Source organism: Mustela nivalis, assembly GCF_964662115.1.
Source record: "Mustela nivalis genome assembly, chromosome: 9".
Lineage (NCBI taxonomy): Eukaryota > Metazoa > Chordata > Mammalia > Carnivora > Mustelidae > Mustela > Mustela nivalis.
Window position 1 is genome coordinate 46,452,259 of NC_139028.1, and position 20,119 is coordinate 46,472,377.

At 41.7% G+C, this 20,119-nt stretch overlaps 1 protein-coding gene and 1 pseudogene across 3 annotated transcripts in view; one reads left to right on the top strand and one right to left on the bottom strand.

Annotated features, from left to right (window-relative positions):
• Positions 1-20,119, bottom strand: part of FAT3 (FAT atypical cadherin 3) — a 652,787-nt gene that overhangs the window by 473,167 nt on the left and 159,501 nt on the right. The window lies entirely within an intron of this gene.
• LOC309841238 (AP-3 complex subunit sigma-1 pseudogene) lies at positions 13,861-18,405 on the top strand (annotated as a pseudogene). The gene is made up of 3 exons: positions 13,861-13,935; positions 17,666-17,864; positions 17,983-18,405. The product of its transcript is annotated as an AP-3 complex subunit sigma-1 pseudogene (transcript).

Genomic DNA, 20,119 nt, shown 5'->3' on the forward strand with positions numbered 1-20,119 from the left:
ATCTTTCACAAAGCACAGATCCAGAAAGTAAGAAATCCAGATAAAGAACTATATACCCACGGGCGCCTGCGTGGCTCAGTGGGTTAAGCCGCTGCCTTCGGCTCAGGTCATGATCTCAGGGTCCTGGGATCGAGTCCCGCATCGGGCTCTCTGCTCAGCGGGGAGCCTGCTTCCCTCTCTCTCTCTCCCTGCCTCTCCATCTACTTGTGATTTCTCTCTGTCAAATAAATAAATAAAATCTTTAAAAAAAAAAAAAAAAGCTATATGCCCACAGCCTCAGGGCCAAAGCTTATGGGTCACAGGCACTGATTTCACCTTTCAGTCAAAATAGAAATGAGGAGATTGAGGTGCCACACAACCTGGGAATAACCAGAGCAGGACAAATTCTGGGGGACAGGAGTGTTGGGAGCTCACATTCACTTGCAAGGTTACAGGAACACACGGGGATCTTGAATGGTCTGTCCCCTTGGAGGAGAGTCTGGAGTCTGACTACTTGTGAGTCAAGCATCACCAAGGGTGGCGGAGGGGTTGAGAACTGCTTGATAGAGCTGGAAAGGCCGAAGATTTTGTCTCATGCAGACAACCCAGAATTCAAATCTGCTGGGTTCTACCACTTCCTAGAAATGCAGACTTAGGCCAGTTACTTAAGCTCTGGACCTGTTTGTTGTTGTTTTGTTTTGTTTTGTTTTGTTTTGTTTTTTTATATTGAGTCATATGTCTCTCTAAAATGCTTAATAAAGGGTTTCATCAGGCCATTAAAAAGATAAACAACCAACATCTAGCCTCAGTGGCTCCCCAGTGCCCACAGGCTGGAGTCTAAACTTTAACCTCACATTCAAGACTCCCTATGCCAGATTCCAGCCCCAACCTATAACTACAGGATTTAATACTTCCTCGGCACTAATCATGCTTTTGATGGCCATGTCCTCAACAGCATTGCTCTGCTGTACTTCCTCACAAGCTCCCCTTAAACCCTCGGTCCTCAAGGTCCTGCTTTTGTGTCGCGTGCTCCCAGAAGCCATCTTACTTCTCCTTTTGAAATACAATTAGTCCTTCCCAGGTAAGTGCTAGGATTTGTTTGTGAGGTTTTGACTATCTTGGGTCTTAAAAAAGGAAATGTCCAAACTGGGTTGTTCAAATCAAGGTTCAGGGAATCTCAGGACACAGGGAAGAAATCCTGGTTCTAGAGGAGAACCCACAAGCACCATGCATTCAAGCCATTAATGAAGGCCTGAGAAGCAGTGGTGAGTAGCCCTGGGGCTCTATAAGGCACATGACAAGTGGTGCCCATTTCAAAGGTGAAAGAGGTTTGGGCTTGGCTCCCAGAGATGGCCATGGCTGGTGCTTGACACACACTCCACCCTCTTCTTTCTTTGTGGGATAGCCTAGTTCCAGCCCTATCACTGCAGGCCCCAAGACCTCTTTTCCCTGCCCAAGTCCTATCTCACTCCCTCTTCTATAAGCTCAAAGAGCCTCAGTTAGTGTTGGGAGAGCTGAGCGGGGAAGGAAAACTCCTAAATCTCCATCCAGCCTCTTTCTAATCTATTTTCATGGCATAAATGCTAGGGCGCGCTTCTCAGAGACCTTCATTTTCTATTCTCAGGTGCCTTTTCTTCTCCAAACAAAACTTAGCTCTTAAGATCAAAAAACTTTGCTTTTAAAACTGTCATTTTTGATGTGGACTTCAAAAGCCTATTTTGGAAGTAAAAAAAAAAAAAAAAAATGCACTTCTTTCCTTTTGCTTTCTTTGCTTTTCTATGGACATACCTCCTGCTTACTCTGCTCCCTGCCTAGAATGCCCCTGATTTTCCACAAGGCAATGTGAAGACCACCAGCTGGTCAGAAAGACCAGACATTAGACAGTGTGAAAAAGAAAAACTCCCCAGTCTAATATCTCAGGGTGTTACACTGTTGTAATCCCACAGTATTTAAGAGAATTAGCCCTGGAAACAAGCAGACCTGACATTTACTCTGACACTTACTAATATGTGATCATTGACATTTAACTTCTCTGTGCTGATTTCATCATCAGGAAAAGGGAAAAGTAATAGTAGTCACTTCTAACTGCTGCTCTGAGGAGTAAATTATTACAGAGTTCTTCACCAAGACTGTCACATCTGTAACACTCAATAAACAGTAGTTTTCATTATGTACCATGCACGTAACAATTGAGCATGTGAGCATGTTCTACCTTGAGGTAGATATCTAATATCATGAATCTTTATTTTTTAAATCTATTTTTATTTTACTCACCTTGCATGTAAGTCTTCTCTCCTAAGTTAGACTTTAAGTTTGTCCACTATTTTCCCGTTTGCGAAATAAGAATAGGAAGAACCTGCTTTGTGAAGTTGTAAGCATTATCACTGGTGGTGGTTATGAGTGTTCAGTCCAATTTCAGGACAGGGTGCGGTAGCCATTACTGTTGTATCGCTTATGGCAAAAACCAAGTGCCTAAGAAACATATCTATGAGCTTGGATCCATGCAAGGAAAGAGGCAGGCTAAAAGATCCTGACAGTATCCCCACCTAGTGACTTGGCCACCTCAGAATGCTTTGGATGATTTTCTGCTACATCTCTGGGTCTGAGGTTTTTTCTGGAACAAATGAAGGCTATTGCGCTCACATCATGGCAGACTAAGCAATTAATGCCTAGGCAATTAATCTCCCCTATCCCCCAGCAGCCCCCAACTAATGATGGAATGAACATGGTACCTCAATACCTCAACTCCCTTGCCCCTTGAACAGAATAATTCTGAAATGTGTTTCATGCTATTTCCCAGAGTTTCTCTTCAGAATGAACCCTAGTTATTCATTGTGATCAGTCACTAATAATGTCCTTTATTAGCGACCTGCCTTTCTTGAATTTCTTCTCTCTCACCACTCTTTGCTCCCCTCAAATAACCTCCCTGACTTCAGATTCGGAAGTCAAGCTAAGACAGTAGGGGCTCCTATGTGTGTTGGCCCACTATTCACAGAGCTTCCACAGGACAGTCCATACTTTCTCCGAGTATGGTGATGCCACTCAGTGGGATGGTTTAGTGAAAAGAGCCTAAGAGTTAAAGCCAAAAAAATCTAGATTTGGTCTTGGCTTTTACTTAACTAGCTCTGTGATCTTTGTGCTATGAACTGACTGTGTCCTCCCAAAATTCATACGTTGACACACTAACGTCCAATGGGACGGTATCTGCAGATGGGACATTGGGAGATAATTAATCAGGTCAAGAGTTTGGAGCCACCATGTTGGGAATAGGTGCTAGTGGTATAAAACACAGGAGTAAGCTTGCTTCCTCTCTCTCACCCTCCCCCACCCTGCCATGTGAAAACACACAGAGAAGACAAGCCAGAAAGAGGGCTCTCACCAGAACCTGATCACCCTGTCACCCTGATGTCAGATTTCCAGCTTCCAGAATGGTGAAAACAAAACAAAACAAAACAAAACTTCTCTTGTTTATATTATATTATATTAAAAAACTGTTACATTATATCATAAAAAAGCCAGTCCATGGTATTTTGTTATGAGAGTCCAAACTAAGACACCTTGAAAAAAGTTTTCAACCCTCTGAATTTTGATTTTCTTATCTATAAAAATGGGACTAATAATAATAACACCTGTGCCATAGTCCCAATCTGAGAATAAAATGAAAAATTTTGTGTGTGCCTATGCACTTACTGGGCATAGAATGGAGATTCTATTCTAGGCAATAGAAAGTTAAACAGATAGGAATCTTGACCTGAAGAGGCTCCAGGATAGTGTGGGAGAAAAAACTCATAACTAAAAAATACAACACAAGGCCAAAACAGCCAATGCATTTGAAAAAGCCTAGATAAAGTACAAAGAAAGTCAGGTTTAGGGAAAGGGACATGCATGACCTTCAACAAGTTGCCATTTGGTTCAAATGAGGTAAAGGAGCATGTAGACTGCCCACATAGCACTCTTGCTATAAAGAATTTCTTAGCACTTTCTAGGTAAACTATTCTGGATATACTTCTACTTCAGTACTTTTCTCATTGCTTTGCATTTATTTGTTTGGAAACCCGTGTTCCACAGGAAATTAATAAAGCTTCTTCAGGTCAGGGACACTAAGTCCTATAATTTGACAGACACACATGCATAGTTTACATATCTCCCAACCAGGAAACTTATCCCAACAGCTGTTACATAATAAGAAAACCTAAATAAGTGCTGTTGAAGGATGAGCCCAATTCTCTACCCTTCCATACCTGAAATGTCCAAAATACATAACTTTCTAAAAGTTAAGAAATAAAACCTGGACCCATTGTCATTTTTCTCAATATTTCTTCCCCATCATTTTCTCTTCCCGGAAATATCTTGTACAGAGGCACAGAGCATTAGAAAGCAAGCCAGCAGTAAGTATTACCTTCGACCTCTCGGTGATGACCGGATCAGGATGCAACACCCCTGAAGAGTGTATTAAAATGATCCAACCTAGTGTCGGGGGATAAAGGGCTGCACCCTGGTCCAGCAGCTACAACGTGAGAGCACTGTTCCCTCTAAGAGCTAGTATTTCCTTCCTTTCAAAAAACAGATAAATGGGGCGCCTGGGTGGCTCAGTGGGTTAAGCCGCTGCCTTCGGCTCAGGTCGTGATCTCGGGGTCCTGGGATCGAGTCCCGCATCGGGCTCTCTGCTCGGCAGGGAGCCTGCTTCCCTCTCTCTCTCTCTGCCTGCCTCTCCGACTACTTGTGATTTCTCTCTGTCAAATAAATAAATAAAATCTTAAAAAAAAAAAAAAAACAAATAATTGTGACACGTCCACAAAACCACACTGAAATCATAAAAATTTCATTACTTTATCAGCTTGGAGCCAAAGCATCAAAAAACTATACTCAGGGCTAATCCATTTCCCTCTGCTTCTAAAAGCTGCCTCAAATAGCCTGGCAAAAAGCCCAAAAATGAAAATTAGTTGTTCAGATTAATTCCCTTCCTCAGAAAAGATCTTTGTACTGTATTTAAAACAAGGACAGCGTACCATGGTTCTTTATTGACAGGACAATTACTCTAAGAAGACAGAACTTAATGTAAGCTGGTAACTCCCGAAGCTACTTAATGAGGAAAAATCAAGAGATAATATACTGATCCAACTAGACGACGATAATCTGCACGAAGAAGTCTGTGTTTTCCAGCAAGGCCTCCACGCTCTTTTCTCCTCTATCCCCCTCCTCTTCAGAAGCTCCAACTGGTGTGTCAGGGGCTCACTGCTAACTGGGACATTATCTTCCCACCTTAAGCTAGGCCTTTCTCCTATATATTTTTTTTAAGATTTTATTTATTTATTTGACAGAGAGAGATCACAAGTAGATGGAGAGAGGCAGGCAGAGAGAGAGAGAGAGAGGGAAGCAGGCTTCCTGCTGAGCAGAGAGCCCGATATGGGACTCGATCCCAGGACCCTGAGATCGTGACCCGAGCCGAAGGCAGTGGCTTAACCCACTGAGCCACCCAGGCGCCCTCTCCTATATTTTTAATCTAAATAAAAGATCTCAACATTCCATGCACACCGGGACAAGCCAAACATTGAGAACCATCATTAATTCATTCTTAATCACCCCTCCGCCGCTCTCCATGCCCGCCCCCCAACATAGACAGAGCCATGGTTGTGTCTATGAATTCTCCTTCCTCAATACTGTACAAATCAGTTCCTTCACACCGCCCTTACTCCAGCCCCTTCTTCTGGATATCCTACAACTGGCCTCCCTGACTCCAGTCCATACATACATGGCTTTGAACTACTTTTCTAAAATGCAGCTCTGATCATGTCACTCTCTGCTTAAGAGTCACTCAATGGCTACCAACCCCATTCAGCACTAAACCTGAAGACCCATCCATACCCTTCCTTACTTTACAGCTCTAGTCCTGCTGAACTAAGAATGAGTGCTCACCTTCCCAGCTTTCTCACTCTCCTCACTCCTTACCAAATGCTCCTCTTGGTTCTTTGGTTTGTAATGAGCCCAATCTAACACATGAAGCTAAAACTTAGTCCTTGGCTGGGACTTGGCCCCAACAGGGTCTTCTTAGGAAAAGATGGCCTGATACCCCTCCCTCCAACACACACACACACACACACACACACAACACGTGTGTGTTTGCATGTGCGCACACACATCCTCCCACTGCTGGCTAACAGCATACACCATACTACATTACAATTCCCCTTTGAATCACAGGTCTCCTAACAAGACTGTGTCCTTTGCCAATGACTTTGGATCTGATGAACCTGACATAGTTCTTGCCACTCAGTAAGCGCTCGGGAAATGTTTCTTAAAAGAGGAAAATGAAAAGACCGAATGAACAATTTTCCCACTCTGTGATGGAATGCATTGGTTCCCGATCTGGTTCCTGATCTAACAATCAGGCTATAATGGGAGCAGTTTAATCCACTGAACACAACAAGGAAGCCTCCCAGACAAAACAGCCCCCAGACAGCTCTCCCCTCAAACTGGATACCAAGCGGATCACAATTTATTTGTTTCACAAATCTCCCCTTTCTTCTCTCTCAAGTTTAAACTACCCAAGGGCAGTGACTGACATGCACTCATTTAACAAATACCTAATGAAACTAGAAGCGTGCCAGTCAGTAAAAACAACACTTACACAGTATGCATTGGGCACACACCAGGTTGAGGCACACTCCGTGATGTTTTTAGTGCTGGGGTGGGCAATCAACTAGGGACCAGATACACAAGCAAACAACTTTGTACTGCATGGGAAATATTCTACATAAGAGTTCATTCAGTATCTCCTCCAGCACTATTCAATGTTCTCTATGCTCAAAGCCTTTCAAGTGTATCAGGGCATTTTCCTGAGGAAGACATCCTTATTGTATCAAAGAAGAAACTGAGATACAGAGACATCAATTAATTCCCCGATCCCAAAGCTGAGAAGCAGCAAAGCCTGGATTTCAATCCCAGTGGCTGGTTCCAGAACTCCCCTCTTTTTAAAAAAAGTTTCTATTTGAATTCCAGTGAGTTAACATACAGTGTGATACTACTTTCAGCTGTACAACAGAGCGATTCAACACTTCCGTACAACACCTGGTGCAGAGCTCGATCTTTTAACGGCTAAACAAAACTATCTTCTTGCTCATTGCCTCAAAATAATGAGAATGTTTATCTCTGAGCAGTAGCCATAAGAATGAGTTTTTTTTTTCTCACTTTTGAATTTCCTTTTTTTTTTTTCGCTTATTCATGTTTTCTAGTATTTTCACATCGAGGCATGCAATCTTGAACCTAATTTATAAGACAAAAAATTTGGCTGACCGTGCAGTGAAAACAGTTGCTGCATTATAGAGAAAATGTGCAGAGAGATCATAAAATGCTAATGCGATGAGCTGTCTAAAATCAGCGTGAGTCCACTTCCAGACACTCCACTGATGGACACTCGGGGACACGAGCCCCCTCCCCGTGCTGCCAGCTCTCCTAGCTACAGCCACAGCCAATAAAGCCGCTCCCATAATTTAAAAGCTTACAAGATCTCTCCATGAACTTAGAAGGAGACGTGATCAAGAATAAACAGAAGACCTGCTAGTTGGTGCTGCTGCCTTAGTAGGAAGCTACAACATGATTTCCAAGGGAAAACGTTCTGGGTCCAGCTGGACCATGAGCACATGCATGGCGTAGGCGCCGGGTGCACCCCACACGGGGCTGTGCAGCCTGGAGCGGGCAGCTCCTCTCTCTGCTCCATCTTCCGGGTGTCTGCAGGAATCTGGGTCATTCCATCACATGGTTGACCCACATTTACAGAAGCCCAGCCTTCCCAGCCTATTAGAGAAATGGCAGCCCGGTGGAAGCCAGCTTTATGAATAACTAAATTTACAGATAAGTCCGTTTTAATTAGCTAGAGAAGAGGACCCCCCCGCCCCCCAATTCCTTCTTCCAGACAAAGCCGACGCTGGTTTTTCCACTTCAGCACATCTGTAAGCAGCTCCACTGCGCTGAGGAGGCTGCTTGAAATTCCTTTTGAATATCATTAATTTGCTTTCTCCACTTTAAAACAAAAAAACCTATACATCAGATGGGTAGTGCTTTTGAAGCCTCAGTTTTTGAGGGATGACCGCGGTGCACGGTCTCCCAGATGCCTGGGACTCCAGCTTTGGCATGCTGAAATCCAGTGTCCTTCAGATTTTTTACAATGAATCACCATGTTGAGGGGTTGGGGCTGGGGGAGGAAGAGTTTAAGCCAGTTGTGAGTCAAAGCTCCTGGCTGCAGTTTCATGGTCAGAGTTCCGAGACACACGTATTCCTTTTTCTAGGAATAAACTCTGTGAGAAATAGAATTTTGTCCTTCAAATGTGCTGCAGGGTTTTCTTTCTTTTTCAGGCAGCAACCGTCTACATGTTTCCTCCCTGATCCAGGGCCGTTCTTCTTTTTAAACATCAGGGCCATATAGCAATAACAAGAGGAGAGACCATTCCGGTAAGAAAGTGAGGGATGGCCAGTTCGAAGTATTCTGAGATTTTTACAGGAAACTGCCCATCTCTGTACCCTTCCCAAGAATTAGGGCTGCAGGGGTTAAAGAGGCCCACCCCAACCTGCTGTCACACACAGAGGGAGGGTGGCCATAATGACCTGTCCCACTTAGATCTGCACGGGCTCCTGTGAGGAAGGGGAACCTCTCTGTAAAACGCATGTGCATGTGTCAGGCCACAGCAAGGCCTGGGAAGTGTCTTACCCTCTGAGTGTGTTCCAGATGAAACACCCAAAACAAATTTCTGGTTCGAATCTGCATGTTTGGATCAACAGGACAAGGGATAGCTTGCTAAATTAATCCTATTTTTCTTCTCCTCTTTAAACATTTCATTTTCCCTTCTCTTGTCTTCTTTCCTTTTTAAAAATGTGCTTGCTAAACTGGTAGATTGGGGGAATTCTGTAGATCCAGCCTAGCTGGCTGTCAGCAAGGCATTTGATAAAATCTCTCATGAGGTCCCAGAGGACGAGACAGGGGAAGTGTGGGCTGAATGACAAGCCAGGAAAAGGGGGTTTAAAACTGATTGAATTTCAGTACACACAAGGCAGTGTCAACCTGGAGAGAAGTCTCCAGTGGCTTGCCTCAGGGCTCTGAATTCAGTCTTATATCTGTCAACATTTTTCCTAATGACTGGGATTAGGTCATGAACATCTCACCAAATTTTTTTTTTTTTAAGATTTTATTTATTTATTTGGCAGAGAGAGAGAGAGATCCCAAGCAAGCACAGAGGCAGGCAGGGAGAGAGAGAGAGGCAGAAGCAGGCTCCCTGCTGAGCAGAGACACCCCCCCCCATGCGGGGCTCGATTCCAGGACCCTGAGATCATGACCTGGGCTGAAGGCAGAGGCTTAACCCACTGAGCCCACTCATCCAACCCACCCATACCCATCCAACCCATCCTAGCGAAGCTAGGTCCAAAATGACTTCAGTAGGGCGCACATGGTGTTTATAAACGTGTGGTGGGTACATCACCTGTATCAGAGTTTCAAATGCAAATGCTTGTCTCCCAGCCCCTGCATACCTGCTGAGTCATGGCAGACCACTCTAAGAAACGCCAAACCAGAATAGTCACTTGAAATAGAAGATCCAGACCTATAATTTGGTGTGTCCGTTGAACATCCTTCTGGATATACACACAAAAAAATCCGTCAGACTGTGGTTATCTGGACATTAGCAGAACCTGAAGAAGGAAAAAACCCTCCAGAAAGTACTTTGTTGCTGTTGTTGTTTTAAAACGGAAAAGACCAAGAAGTTGCTCTTGAAATAAATTCAAGCTGGAGGTTGACAGGTATCTGGGTGGTGGCAGAGGGATTAAAGCCAAGTGATACTAAGGTAGAATGGAGGAAAGTAGCAGTTCAACCCTTCAAGGGTCCCCGCTGTGGGTCAGGAACTCACAATGGTCTCCCCTCCAGAAAGGAAAGTTGCCCTCCTGGGAGAGAACACCTGAGCAGGAAACTACATGAGCTTTGTCATTTTTATACCAACCGGATTTCCCAAATGAAAATTGAAGAAAATAGTGAACAAAGAACAATGTAAATATTGCTTATTCCTAAAAATGATACTCCTGCTGACCCTCCACACAGAGTTCTAGTGATTTGTTTATTTTTTAATACCAGCTCTGAAACCCACTTGTAAGGGCCAGTTTAAGACTCATGCAACTTTCAAACTTGAGGACATTAAAAATACATGTGAAGCCTTGTCTTTTATTATTAAATACTAGAAGTTGATATTAAAATCTGGAATCAAAGGAAAAGCCAGCTCCTGCTCCTTCACATGACATGTTTTTGTGGAGTCTCCTGTCTCCTTACATAATTTTCAATTGATTTGAGCCAAAAGTTCAATTTTCTCCTTGATATTCTGGCATTCTATGAGATCTGGTCCTCTGAATGTAACTAATACTACAATGAAGAAGCAACAAATACTCATAAAGCATCAAGTCTGCCGAGAGGACACGAACTCCAGTGTCTGAGAAAAAAGACAGCCTCTCCTGTTTCTTTATAATGCCTGCTACACTCATCATCCCATAATGAACAATCAATATTTCAAAAATATTTCCGTTGGGGAAAAAAAATGGAACAGGATACTTAAAATGGGAGATTAATCCATAAATTTCCCAGACTGTCACTAGGATTCACCAAAAGAAATTTACAATTAAAATGGAAAAAAAATTCATCAATTAATTATCTTTCCGCTAGCTGCCTATTTGCTTGAACAAAAATATATGGGTTTACAAAAATATAGGGGTTTACTTCTTAAAAGTCAGATCAAAGGTGCTTTAGAAAATTAACATCTTTCTTTTATTACAAAAGGGAAGATAAATCAAGATGTGGTTTTATTCTTGAAACTCACCTCCTGGATTTATGATAACATAAAAAGAAGCCTCAGTCCTTAAGATTCCACCTTCTCTTTTAACATTGGGGTAATTGAATCACGTTGCATCCCATTCTTTACTGTGGCTGTCCTCTATGCTTATAAAAAGCAAAAACAGGAGATAGAAAATAGACTGGTAATTGCCAAGTGCTGGGGAGAATGGGGATTGGGGAGCTCAGAACTCGACAGAGGGGGTAAATGTGTAGTAGTACATTCACAATGTCAAATGTACAGTTGTGAGCGTACTAAATGCCCCTGAACTGAGCACTTTTAACTGGCTATGTGAATTTCACTTCAATAACACAAAAGAAAACAAAAAGGAACAATTCGAGTGTTGCCCTAAGGATAGCATCCCCTCAGCAGCTCACTGACAGCGAGAGGTCAGTTAGGCGCAGGGGGGCATGCAGCGGGACTCTGTGCTACAGCACCCACTCGTGAAAAGAAGACTCTGTATCCTTCCCAACTACAGAAGAATTCTAGCTGATAAACCAAAGACTGGGGCGCTGCCAAGAGGTTCTCCCTCAAAACAGAGTTGGCCCGGGGCGCTTGGGTGGCTCAGGTGTGTTAAGCTGCTACATTCGGCTCAGGTCATGATCCCAGGGTCCTGGGATTGAGCTCCTCATCAGGCTCCCTGCTCTGCTGGAAGCTTGCTTCTCCCGCTCCCAATTCTCCTTGCTTGTGTTCCCTCTCTTGCTTTGTGTCTCTGTTTCGGATAAATAAAATCTAAAATTAAAATAATAATAATAATAATAATAATAATAATAATAATAAAGTTGGCCTAAAGGTGAAGGGATCTGGTCGTCTCAGCTCTATGGACAGAGCTAAATTATGCTGTGTCTACTTGTCTTGAAGTGGGAATAATTATGCCTCACAGCACAGGGTAGCTGGGAAGGTCACATGGGCAGTACCCTACATGAGAGAGCATATACAACATGATTTCCTTTGGGGCGCTCAAAGGAAATGGCAAATCAAGCAGACAGCCAAGTCTGGCTGGAAGAGAATGACGAGAGACACACAGACCGATGAAGGACCAAACACTGAGCGCCACAGAGCAAGTGGAATGTTCATGGACCAGCCCCAGACTGTTCACTCCACCCATGAGAAGATGCACTGTAAATATCAAAGGTTAACCACAAACAAGGATTTTGAAGATGAGACACTCTATGTGACAGGTGCATTCACACTTGCTTTCAAATTTAACATTTCCTACACATAATCCCAGTTTTAAAATTTAACATCACTAATCGTGAGAACAGAACCTCGCCTGTAACCAGCTTTTTTAAACACACACACACACACACACACACACACACACACACACACACACACACGATTCTAATTACATGATGGAATTCCAACCCAATGACATCATCAAGCGATAACACTAGCCATCGTGTCTCTCTCACAGTTACTTCCTCTAAATGTTCTTCCAGTTAATGACCTAGCCGGCCCCCGCCCCAAGCAGGCCTAACCTAACTTTACAGCCCCATGCTAGGACATCGGTCTTCCAGAACCTGGTCTGATTCTCATTGAGTTTCTTCCTCATATGGATAGAACTAAGAAGCCCATATTTTTATACTCCAAAGACTCTGTTCTGGTCATTTTAACAATTCTGAAACAGTAACAAATGTGAAGTTTGAAACTAAATGAAAAAAGATTGATATTTTTTCAATAGTACTTAGGATATTTTGAGCACATCAGTGAAGATTCTGGCCCTGAATATGAACGATGTGGACACCAAAGACAAGAGTTGACCTGTAAATCTTTCTCTTATTTATTCATAAGGTTTCCCAGCTATCAGAAAATAAACAGTACTCGTCCAAAGTTCTAAGGTTTTTTTCTCATCTACAGTCCAGCAAAGTGATTTTGACAAAGGCAACGACCAGATAATCCCCCTTGGTCTGGATCACCACCACATAGTCTTAGAACTGCCTGATACATACAAAAGAGATGATTCCCTGCTCACAGGGACCCTTTTCCTGCCCCCGGCCCCCCACAGACAGAGTAACTCCATCAAAAGCAGTGTGTGCTGTCTGCCAGAAGAAAAATGAAGTCATGCAGAAATGCTGGATAACTGAATGCTTTGTGTTTACATTTATGAATGTCTGATAGTATAGGGGCAGGTCTGAGCAATCATCAGTAATACCTGTTAGGTTCCTTTTGCAGTAAGGAAGCTGAAATAAATATATAAGGAACAGAAACATTGTGCTCTGTGCTGTATACAAAATAACTCATTTAATATAAATTAATCAATGGTGGAGCAAGCTTTAAAACTATTCCTTAGTGAAGAAGATGACTGAATGAAAGAGAAGATAGAATGTATTTTGTTAAGATTCTATTTATTTTAAGGGCACCTGGGGGGCTCAGTAGGTTAAGCCTCTACGTTCAGCTCAGATCATGATCTCAGGGTCCTGGGATCGAGCCCCGCATCGGGCTCTCTCCTCAGCAGGGAGCCTGCTTTCCTCTCTCTCTTTGCCTGCTGCTCTGTCTACTTGTGATCTCTATCTCTCTCTCTAATAAATCTTTTAAAAAAATCTATTTATTTTAAAGAGAGTGCAAGCAGGGGAAGGGGCAGAGAGAGAATCTCACACAGACCCCATGCTGAGCGTGGAACCCAATGTGGGGCTCGATCTCATGACCCTGAGATCATGACCTGAGCCAGAATCAAGAGTCAGACATATAACCAACTGAGCCACCCAGAAGCCCTAAAAACGGAATGTTTCTAAAGTATGTTTAGAAATGTTTATTATGTAAAGAATGTTTCAAAACACTGTTGCCTACTGAAAACACATGGATGGGAAGGCAGTAGGGAAGTGACAAGGCCAAAGAACTTAGGAAAATACTGAAGTACTTTTGCAAAGAAATACCAAAAGAGGTCAATGTATATAAAATAGAAATTGAAGGACCTGAAGATTAATATATTCACAACATCTTTATGAGAGGAGTGAAGTCTGAGGTCCTTGGCACATTCAAAATTGAACAGAACACATTATATGGAAAACTTTTGCCTGAAATGGACCCAAAGTTCCAAACAGGATCAGGGAGGCAGCACCTGGGGGACGAGCTGCTTGGTGAGCTGAACTTGACAGTAAGAGGTTTATAGGACTTGATTGAAAGCTAGAGAAGAAAGATAATTTTTAAAAAATTATGTTGAGGACAAAGTCCATCAGAAAATAGAAATATAAAGAGTCAGCCTAAGAATGGACCAGGAGAGCATTAAACACAGTGTAAGAGAAGAACAAGCCAGGTGTTAAAAGAGTACTGGAGGGGACTCCTGGGTGGTTCAGTTGGTTAAAACGATTCTTGGTTTTAGCTCAGGTCATGATCTCAGGGGTTGTGAGATTGAGCCCTGGTTTTGGATTCTGTGCTCAGCAGGGAGTCTGATTGGGGATTATCTCCCTCTCTCTCCCTCTAAAATAAATAAGTAAGTCTTTAAAATAATAAGAATGCACTGGAAATCCGAGATGACTGCATTTATAAGAAAGTGACAGGCAGCTCTGCGGACATTTTATTGGCTGTTAGGGCAGGAAAAAAGAAGACTTAAGGTACTTTACTCTGAGAAGTACTGAAATTATTGAAAATCAAATATATTTTTTAAATGTAAGCTATTATCATTGTTTTTGTCATTACCTTAAATGGCCTGGAAAAAAATAAACCTCAAACTCTGGTATTTGACAAAAGCTCCTTGCAGATCATCTGTGTCTCAATTTCCTTTGTCTACATATACATTATTCAAAGCTTTGAACCACAGAAGAACAAAGAAGGTTATGGAACAAATCTCCACATGCTCAGAGGTGAAGACGATGGGCAGAAAACATGCCTCCATCAAATCCAACTTCTAGAAAGGAATGGGACAGAGATAGAGAGTGGCATTTGCGATATACACAGCCAGACCTTCCTTCTCTTCCTCCTTTCAAAAGTGAGCAGTGATCCTATGATCACTATGATCCTATGATCCTACTGAGCAGTGATCCTATGCCAAACTCTGGCCCCAGAAAGACAAGGGACACAAGGGTGCATATTTACTTACAGAAATAAATCCTGCCTTCAAGGAGCCTACAATCAAGCAGAAGGAGTAAGACAAATATGCCGATAACACTGAGCAAAGATAAAGTATCGCCAGGGTGTACATGGCAAGACCTATATACACCCACATCCGAGGCATGCGAAGCAATTATAACAAACCAGGGAATTGGAAACAGTTAGATAGTTTGGTAGCATGAATGTCAGCTAGAAAAGGTCTATCATCTGCTCTGTGAGCATCTGTATAGAATCTTAATACAGACAGAATGCAGAATGCATAGCCTAAATGTGATTTCAAATAACTGGACCACGGTTTTTATTTCCCAGCTGTACATGGAACACAGCTGAATTTTTAAAAATCATCCTGTATAACAAGTAAGTTTGACCGCCAGCAATAACTCTTGTTCCTGGACGAATATTCCTGAAAGAAAAATATATTCAGACTTTGAAGACATGTTGCTCAAATTGCTACTTGGAAAAATTACACACTCATAAACCCAAGAAGAAGCAGTCTGATATGTTGGAAAGATGACATATTGGGGCAAGTCCTTAAAGCCCCGTGTGCCTCTTTTCTCATTTACAAAATAAGGGAGAGGGCAGATCACTCAGAGGGTACCCATAACCATAAAATAAGATGACGCATGAGAAGATCCTTTTAAAACTCTTAACCATTACACCATCATATGTTCTCTCCAAGTTGCTGGTGCACAGTCATAAACATCTGTTCCTGCATGCAAGCTCTTGCTGGGTTTCATCCATTTCCTCACATTCATAGGGTAGAGAATGCACAGGTTTGAAATTTTGTAACCTCAATATTCTGAAGCCTTTAGAGCGGCTTCCAATTGAAAGTCATCTTTTTAATGTCCACTGAAGGGAATTTATACTGTATTTATGGCCTGGACATAATCATTACCTTCCAATAAAAATGACTCATTAAATAAAAAGCAATTTTCACCCATGAGCTCTTAGGATATATTTGCTTACTTATGGAAATCCAATAGCCTCTTGCTCAGTAATTTCTGAATTTCTCAGGACAATTATTTGGGGTTCATATGTCTGTTCAAGAGTTGCCAACTCAGAGCAACTGAGAAACACTAAAAGACAGAAAACAATAACAACAAACACCCAAGTGGACAAAAACACACCTGCCTATCCAAAATGAGCGATTCTAGGATCCATCTGAGAGAGAGAGAAAACTGCTGATCTTTATTCACCTTCTGGTAAGAAGCCAAACACAGCAAGGCTGGTGTTTTCAGCCTCTTTATTAGAAACCCATGTGCCAACTAGGCAATACTTCCCTTCAACAGAGAGAAATCTTCAAGTCATCTACTCAAACCTGGTTACCAAGCTCTGCATGTTCCATTAGCATCTGAGGCCCCCAGAATGATTTGCTGTTTACCCAAAAGCCAACCCCACATCTGTGTTCCCTACACGAGTTTCTTCCCCAATGTAGATCTGTCTGCCTGAAAACAGAACTGACTGGAACAGTATCAGAAAAGCAAACAATTTAAGTTTATGAAACAACTGAAAATATGACCTCACAGCTGGAGAAACTGCACTGTTTTGGAAAGAACAAATGAATGCAGAAGCCTCTTTTTCCTAGCCAGCCCTGCCTAAGTGGCCTGGCCCGTCATTCCCAGCAGAGAATTTCTAACATCCTAGAGTTCACACTTGGAGAGGAGAGTACCAGGGGGTATCACTTGGCTCAACCTGCCTTCCAGGAGCCCCAGGGAGATGGTTTGTAATTTGCTCATGTTTTTAACAGCTCCCTAATATTTTATAATGGCAGTGCTACTGTTTCTCATTTCAGTGTCTAATGTTTTAATGTAGGGTTTATTTATCTTACCCAAAACAACATAATAATTGCAGAGTAGAAATACCACTTTGGGAAAAGGAGTGTTGTTTGCATATGCTAATGACTTAATTTAAAGAGTTCTGTGACTAAAAACAGAGGATGTGGGATTTTACAAAGTGCTCTTTCATCTTTGCTTCAAATGTGAGGTATGATGTTTTTAGGTCAGTGAACAACAGAATTTAAAATAATTGTAAAACGCTGTAAAGGATGGTCATCTAAAAAGCTCCCATGTATAAAATGCGCACATAGTCAACTCTGACATCAGCTATTCTAGTAAAAAGTGATGTTTCTTACAGCCCATGCAGTAATCATACCTTTCAGTAAATAAATATGGTTAATGATGACAACCAAAAACATCAAAAAAAAAAAAAAGGCAGCCAAACCCCAAAACTTCTGAAACATCTTCTGAATTAATACAGCTCTGAGCAGAGCAGAACGAACTCATGCTTACAAGTCCTGAGTTCAAGGCTCCCTGCACCAGCTGTGGGTCATGGAAAAGCCAGTTAACTCAGTAAATCGCACCTTTTTCCATTGTCAACTCAGGACACTGGGCTAACTGTGCCCAAAAGAATCAGCAAAGATTTTTTATATTATTTTTTTAAAGATCTATATATTTATTTGAGAGAGCATGAGCAGGAGGGGCAGAGAGACAGGGAGAGGGAATCTCAAGAAGACTCCGCATGAGCACATATGGAGCCCCAAACACTGGGCTGACCTCATGACTCTGAGATCACGACCTGAGCCAAAACCAAGACTCAGACTCATAACTGACTGGGCCACCCAGGTGCCCCAAAGAATTCATAAAAATAGAGTTCAAGTCCCAACCCAGCCACTCAGGAATGCGTGCGCACATGCATCCAGGTGCGGAAGGGGTAGGGAGTAGGGAAGGATCCTCGTCAAGGTGAAGGCTACGGGAAGGCACGCTCTCCAATTCTCCCAGCCCTACAGTGAAGACACACCACAGCAAATCATCAGGGATCCATGTGGTATCTCAGAGAGATGAAAATGTTTGTGATTTCCAGATGGAGGATAGTTACTTGGAGGATCTGATGAAAAACCGATTTATAGACATTATACAGCATTATGTCTTCTATGTGGATTCTTCAGAAAGTAAACTTTGCGTTTTAGATCTAATTCAATCATGCAAGAAGCCCAAGAATCATGGATCTCTTAACCAGATATAACCAGATCTGACCTCCAAACCCACCCTCCCTCTCTGTCTCTTGAAAATCTTTCCTAAAGTCCCTGGAACTCAAGGTGTTTTTGAAAACATTACAAAAGGTTTTTGAAAATACCTAGGAAATAAATTGAGTTTTCCACGTAGACAAGGTTCACAGTATTCTTGCGGCAATGCTGATGGGGTGAATGGTACTGGAGACCAACATGAATGAGATTATTACAGAAATTGATGCGTGCACACACACACACACACACACACACACACACAAACTGGAGAAGTCTAAGCAAATAGTTTACTCAGGCTTATTTTCTATCAGTCAAGATTTTTCTCAGGTTGGCTTAGTGGGAGCTCCAGCCTTTACTGTATCAGCTATAAAGAATATGAATCTTCCTAGGATCCCAAGAAATAGGAACACCAGTGACATCAGTATAAAGGTGCCAAACCTAGCCTCTTTTAAATTTAAAAAAAAAAAAAAAATTGAAAAGACCACTCCCAGGTAAAAATCCAGGGGGAAAGTCATCTAAATATACCTGAAGTTGTTTACTCAAAATGGAGATGGAGAGTACTAACTTTTGCTCTTGGATTTAAGTCAACATATATATAGAAGGTGTATGAAATCAGGGTGAAAGTTCAATGTTACTTTTCTTGCTCAGGGATTTTGAAGAAATTGAGTCATTCCAAGTATGATATTTCTCTCTCTTTTCTAAACTGCATTCCTATGCCCACCTAGGGCATGCCTCTATGTATTGGCTACTATAGTATTTCATAAAGGATTTGAGACATTTCTTCAAATTATATACAATCCAAAATACCAATGTTTAGTATAGATCATGAGTGCAGCATGGCATAATTCCTTGTTATTTGTCACAATTGTTAAAGAATCAAATATGTATTTCATGCAAACATGATGATTTTTTTCTCTTTGTTTAAATAAACTCCAGGGTAACTAGACTTCTAAAAGAGAATCCAGTTCAACTTTGTAATTCCTTGACAATCAGTAATTTGCATAAAGGATGTGTATGTATTTCCACTTTTCCTACCAACATGCCTTATCCTTCCCATTAAAATGGAAGTCCTCTGAGCAAGGGGCCAACCTCCACACTCAGCAGCTAGGACATCACACCTGACACAGAAGATGCTCAGTCCAATAGGTTTAAAGACAATACAATTGACGATAATAAAAGTACCACAGCTGCAAAAAAGTACTCAGAAAAATGGGGGTCCAGAAGGAAGATGGGAAACAAATATAGTAAGAGCGAGGGCAACAAAAAGTTGTTAAAGGACATTTGAGATGGGGTACATTTACATTAAGACTTTTTTTAAAAAGATTTTATTTATTTATTTGACAGAGAGACAGCGAATGAGGGAACACAAGCAGGGGGAGTGGGAGAGGGAGAAGCATGCTTCCCGCTGAGCAGGGAGCCTGATGCGGGGCTCCATCCCAGGATCCTGGGATCATGACCTGAGCAGAAGGCAGACGCTAAACGACTGAGCCAGCCAGGTGCCCCCCATTAAGACTTTTGATTAACTGGAAAATACTTTTAAATGGGAGACTTCTGTGTTTAACTAATCTGCATTTATAATAATTGTGTCTTTTGTATTATTTTCTGCCTTAGTTCAGAGTGGTTTTGTTAATCACAGAGTACTGACTTGAGTTTGTCTGTGGCAATCAACCAGGTGTGCTCCTCGTTTGTGTTCTCCATGTTAAAATCACCAGCTATAAATCTAAAATTCCTACAGGGCATTATCTAGAAGTCACCTTCTTAGTGAGGCATTCTTTGGAATCCACTGCCACAGGTGACACTTCCTTTCTCCTTTACTTGCATTGTTTTTCTGCTTACCACTTAAGCCCATCTAACATATAATATAATACACCTATCTTGACTATGACCTACTTCTCCACTAGAATATTACAAAGAAAAGGACTCTTATCCATTTGGCTCACTGGTCTGATTCAGTGCCTAGAACAATGTCTGGCACATAGTTGGTGCTCCACATATATAATATAATATATATGATATAACATAACATGACATTTTATATAATATCAAATGTATAACATAAGTTATATAAAACACATTATGTATATTAAATAATAATATAGAATAACATAACTATACTATTATATACTATTGTATAGTTACATATTTTATTTTATATTATGTATTTTATTATTTATGCGTTTTATATTGTAAATTGTATTATATATTGTAC